This window comes from Aegilops tauschii, chromosome 3, assembly GCF_002575655.3.
Source record: "Aegilops tauschii subsp. strangulata cultivar AL8/78 chromosome 3, Aet v6.0, whole genome shotgun sequence".
NCBI classification, from domain to species: domain Eukaryota; kingdom Viridiplantae; phylum Streptophyta; class Magnoliopsida; order Poales; family Poaceae; genus Aegilops; species Aegilops tauschii.
The window spans coordinates 91,728,545-91,734,618 of NC_053037.3; positions in this window are offsets into that span (position 1 = coordinate 91,728,545).

Sequence of the window (6,074 nt, forward strand, 5' to 3'; positions counted from 1 at the left end):
TGTAAGCTAAATGGGCCAGTGGTGGGCGGTGGCACGTGTCGACATATCATAGGCGCCTATCTGACCCACTGACAAGCTGACACGTGTTTCGTCCGGCCAATAAGAATTTTACACGTAGAAATTTCCAATTGGTCGGGGCTGTTAACGGGTTACCGGATCCAAAACCCGACCCGATAGCTTAAGGCGTTCCGTTACGATGGATGCCACGTGTCAGTCACCCTTGACGAAAGCACTTCTGTGACGCGCGATTTATCGTCATGGAAGTGGACACTTCCGTGATGATAATTTTGGTAATGTCATGGAACACTTCTACGACAGCACAGGTATGACTATCTTGATTCTGTCATAAAATCGTCATGGATGTACATGCATGACAAAAAATGCGACCTACTGTGACAAACACGTATCATCACGGAAGTGTATTTTTTTGTAGTGGAGCTAAGGGCTATGAATATGAGCATTATTCTTCTAATCAGTATGTTCATAAGTCCTCGAGGAATTTCTCTACTTATACATACGCTTACCCTAACTCCTCTTATGTGAAACAAAATGGATTGGCTTCTATGCCACCTTTCTCGTATGGAGCTCGCAGAGTGATGAACTCTTTGCCACCCCTTCAGATGTGGGTGGTGAAGAAAAAGAACTAATCTTTTATGCAGGGTCAGGTCTCCAGACGTACTTAAATGTCTGAAGAATTTGCTCGAGACCTGAAAAGTGCCTGAAAGGACACATGCTAATCATGAAGAAATGAACTTTCATTTCTCACGTCCTCATATTGTTTTAACTGTTGCATTGCTTGATGAAATTGGTCTCATGAATTGTGATGTCATATTCTTCACTGATGAAGTATATGAAGTTCGTAAGCTGCACTAATTCATCTGCAGGATGATCAACCCAAAGCCACTGAGTGGGTCCTCGATAGTGGATGTACTAATCACATGACTGGTGACAAGAATCTATTGATGGATGCTCCTTTATCACCATCGCATCTGAAGCATGTCATCTTTGCTGACAAAGGCAAAAGTCAGGTATTGGGTCTAGGTAAGGTTGCGATCACAAAGGATCGACACATGGACAAAGTCATGCTTGTCGAGTCCTTAGGATACAACCTCATGTCTGTCTCAATGCTTTGTGAACTTGATATGGTTGTTGTCTTTGGCAAGTATCGTTGTGTTGTGGTTATGGAAGCTGACAATTCCAAAGTCTTCGAAGGCTTTAGGAGAGGAGACTTGTATATTGTTGATTTCTCTACAGGACCGCAACCAGCCGTGTGCCTACTTGTAAAAGCTTCAGAAGGGTGGCTATGGCATCGACGACTTGGTCATGCAGGCATGAGGAATTTGCACACGCTTGCGAAGAAGAAGCATGTCATTGGCATTGAGAATGTCAAATTCCTCAAGGATCACTTGTGTGGAGCTTGTGAAGCTGGAAAGATGACCAAGGATAAGCATCCAGCAAAGACTATCATGACCACTACTCGACCATTCGAATTGCTTCACATGGACCTCTTTGGTCCTAACCATTACTCAGCAGTCACAAATGACGCATCTCTCTATGGCTTTGTTATTGTTGATGATTACTCTCGATACACATGGGTACACATTGTTACTTACAAACATGAAGTGCAGGAAGTCTTCAAACGATTTTCCTCCAGGGCTTCAACCAACTTTGGTGTGAAGATCAAGCACATCAGAAGTGACAATGGAACTGAGCTCAAGAATTCTGGTCTTGATGACTATCTTGATGAACTTGGTATTACTCATGAGTTATCTTCTCCTCACACTCCTCAACAGAATGGCGTCGTGGAGCGCAAGAACAGAACTCTTGTTGAGATGGCTCGCACTATGCTTGTTGAGTACAAGACGCCTTGTCACTTCTCGATTGAGGCAACTTATACAGCGTGCCACATCATCAACAGGGTATATCTTCACAAATTCTTCAAGAAGACTACCTATGAACTCCTCACTGACAAGAAACCCAATGTGAGTTATTTCAAAGTCTTCGGTGCTAAATGTTGGATTAGAGATACTCATCATAATGCTAAATTTGCACCGAATGCACATGAAGGTTTTATGCTTGGTTACGGAAAGGACTCGCACACCTATAGAGTCTTCAACAATGTTCTTCACAAGATTGTTGAAACTGTAGATGTGCGGTTCGATGAAACTAATGGCTCGCAAAGAGAGCACCTACCCTCTGTGATAGATGAACCAGCACCTGAGGAAACTATCAAGTTCAAGGCTACTGAGGATGTCATTCCTATCGAAGAATCTGCTGAAGAATTCATTCCAGAATGTGAAGAACGTCGAGCTAATGCACCTAAAGAAAATGCTGAAGAAAATGGTGCTGAAGAAAATGCTGATCAAATTCCTCGACGACAACCAACTCATCCTCGCGTTGCAAAAGAAGTGCATGTTGGAAACATCATCGATGACATTGAAGCACCAGGTCCTCTCACACGCTCAAAAGCTTCACATTTATCTAACTTTTGTGGGCACTATGCTTTTGTCGCTATCACAGAGCCCACTAAGGTAGATGAAGCATTTCTGGAGCCTGAGTGGATTCAGGCCATGCAAGAAGAATTACATCAATTCGAGCTCAACAACGTCTGGGAACTGGTTAAACGTCCAGATCCTCGCAAGCAGAATATCATTGGCACAAAGTGGATCTACCGCAACAAGCAAGATGAAAATGGCCTTGTGGTGAGAAATAAGGCACGACTTGTAGCTCAAGGCTACACACAGGTTGAAGGAATTGATTTCGATGAAACTTTTGCACCTGTTGCTAGACTTGAAGCTATTCGCATATTACTTGCTTATCCTAACCATCGTGATATCACTTTATATAAAATGGATGTGAAAAGTACATTCCTCAATGGTAAGCTTGAGGAAGAAGTATATGTTGCTCAACCCCCAGGTTTTGAAGATCCAAAGCATCCTGACAAAGTCTTCAGACTCAATAAGGCCCTCTATGGCCTCAAGCAGGCCCCTCGGGCATGGTATGATACTTTGAAGGAATTCCTCATGAAGAAAGACTTCAAACCCGGTTCACTCGACCCTACTCTTTTCACTAAATCTTATGATGGTGAATTGTTTGTGTGCCAAATATATGTTGATGATATTATCTTTGGCTGTACTGACCAACGTTATAGTGATGAATTTGCCTATATGATGAGTGAAGAATATCAAATGTCTATGATGGGAGAGTTGAAATTCTTCTTAGGTCTTCAAATTCGTCAACAGCGCAATGGCATATTCATATCTCAGGAGAAATACCTCAAGGATGTACTGAGGAAATTCGGGATGCAAGATTGCAAAGGCGTCAAAATTCCAATGCCCACAAATGGCCATCTGTGCACTGATGAAAATGGTATTGACTTCGATCAAAAGGTATACCTCTCCATGATTGGTTCTTTATTGTATTTATGTGCATCTAGGCCAGATATTATGCTTAGTGTTTGCATGTGTGCCCGATTTCAAGCTACACCGAAGGAATCACACCATAAGGCTGTGAAACATATTCTTCGATATCTAGCTCAGACACCAACACTTGGATTATGGTACCCCAAGGGCTTGGCTTTTGATCTCATTGGATATTTTGACTCTGACTATGCTGGTGATCGTGTGGACCGCAAGTCAACATTTGGTACATGTCATTTCCTCGGACGATCTTTGGTCTGTTGGTCCTCGAAGAAACAGAACTGCGTATCACTGCCTACTGCTGAAGCTGAGTACATTGCTGCTGGTTCTTGCTGTGCTCAATTGCTGTGGATGAAGCAAACTCTCAAGGACTACAGCGTCAACGTGAAGAATGTGCCTCTCTTCTGTGACAATGAGAGTGCCATCAAGACTGCTCACAACCCAGTTCAGCACTCGAAGACAAAGCACATTCAGATTCATCATCATTTTCTTCGTGATCATGTGTTGAAGGGCGACATTTCTATTGAGCATGTGAAGACTGAAGAACAGCTAGCCGATATCTTCACAAAGCCCTTGGATGAGAAGAGATTTAGCAAGTTGCGGTGTTAGCTAAATATCCTAGAATCTTCGAATGTTCTTTGAAAAGGACACTCATCCTAACACTTATGCAAAATTGATGACTTAGAGGTGCAACACATGAAGAAACATTTTTCTTCAATCAATGAAGAATAACACTCTAAGTGTGAAGAAATTAATGAAGAATTTGATTCATAGAGCCCTACGACAATTGTACACGGAGTCTGAAAACATCATTCTTATACGGTGGGTCACGCCACCACAAAAGTTGAAAATCTTCAATTTGAGTTTTTCCTCAGTTTTGAAATTCCTCAGTTGTTCAAATTCTTCAACTTTGCAAAATCTTCATTGTTTCCGTTGTTTTTCTTCATTGGCTATATATAGATGAGTTTATGTCCTCTACAGCATTCACTTATGGCTAATTCTTCAAGTTGGTTTTTCTGCTAAGTGAATGTGATTGGACCCTTCCCCCTCTATGCTATACTCAACCCAATCTATTCACAAATTCTTCATGTGCGTTCTATTTGACACTCGTTCAAAATCTTCACTGTGTCCTTGTCAGCTGAAGAATTTGCGAACAGAACGTTAAAACTTATCTTATCCAAATTTTCGGCTTTGCCGCTCAAACCGTTCCGCATCCCACGAAATACTTATCTATTCACCCACGATCTAACACGATCTCCACTTCTCAGTATGTGGGTGACACATGTCAAGCGAATGAGAAGGGTCAGGAGCACGTTCGTCCAATTTCCTCGGGCGAACAGTTTTTCACCGTGGCTATAAATACCCCATCTCTCCTTCCTCACTTCCTTTACTCCGCTCGACCTCTCTCCAGCTCGAGCTTCTCAAACCCTAGCACCACCACTATTTCATCGTCGCCGGTGAGGAAGAGCTTCACTGCCTCGACCTCGTCGCCGCCGTACTCACGCCGGCCGCAGAAATCTTCACTCCGCCGCCGCTGTAGCTGTCTTCCTCCGCCGAGTTAGGGCGTGGAAGATCTGCACAGACGAACTTCACTTCTCCACCTCACAGTTCGTCGTGTTCTTCGTTCCGGGTAATTAAAAGTTACTTTTACTGCCCTCTTTGATTCAAATAATTTCTACAAAATCTTCAAAGGTGTTTATTCTTCAAATTCTTCACACACTAAACACCTCACACGTCATCTGTTCTTGATTCATTTCTCTAAGCATCATTTTTCTTCAAGATTCCTCAATTGTGTGGATCTTCGATCTATACAACTCTGGAACCTAAGACAAAGAACGCTTAGTGAAATTCTTCAAGACTCATCTGGTCAAATTCCTCAAACTTGTTCTTTTTGAAAAAAAATTGAGAACGCATATGACCTCTCCAAATTCCTCGCAACTATACTCTGTTCATAGGTACTCATGTCCACTGCTGAATCAGTAGGTTCTCATCAACTTAACTCATTTGCAGCGTTCCTCGAAGAAAAGTTGCATACTTCTTCAGAGAATTCAATTGTTCAAATACCTCATCTGAAGAAAATGGCTGATGGAAAGAAGCCACAGAAAGGAGGAAAGAGGCCTGAAATCAATACAGCCTTTGAAATCCCTGAGGACATTTATGCTGGGTACTGCACACCCCCCGAGGAAGATAAAAATCAGCGCAAGGTGCACATTCAGAGGATAGAGAGGAGATGGGCAAAAGAGTGGAGGGAGTACAGGTATGTGACTCCAAAATACATGAAGAAATTCGTTGTTACTCCTCCATGCTCAAGACCACCATTGGCACCTGGCCAAGAAGCAGATCCCACTAGCATCAAGCGCGGTGAGGATTATCCTGAAGAATGGGCCAAGCGCCAGGCCAAGCTGGCCAAACAGGCAAAAGATGCAGTGAGGAAATTCAATGAAGACTCTGCTGCTGCTGCTGCTGAGGCCTTTGTAAGGCCGAAGAAATCCATGGCAAAGAAGCATGCGCATAAGCCAAGTGCTTCTTCTTCAAAGCCCTCATGGCCAATTCCTCACGCCGCTCCTGCTCCTCTAAAGACCTCAGCTGCTCCGACCAAATCCTCAGCACCTGTGCATCTCGCCACGTGCCAAAGGACTACAGGCATCTCTATTG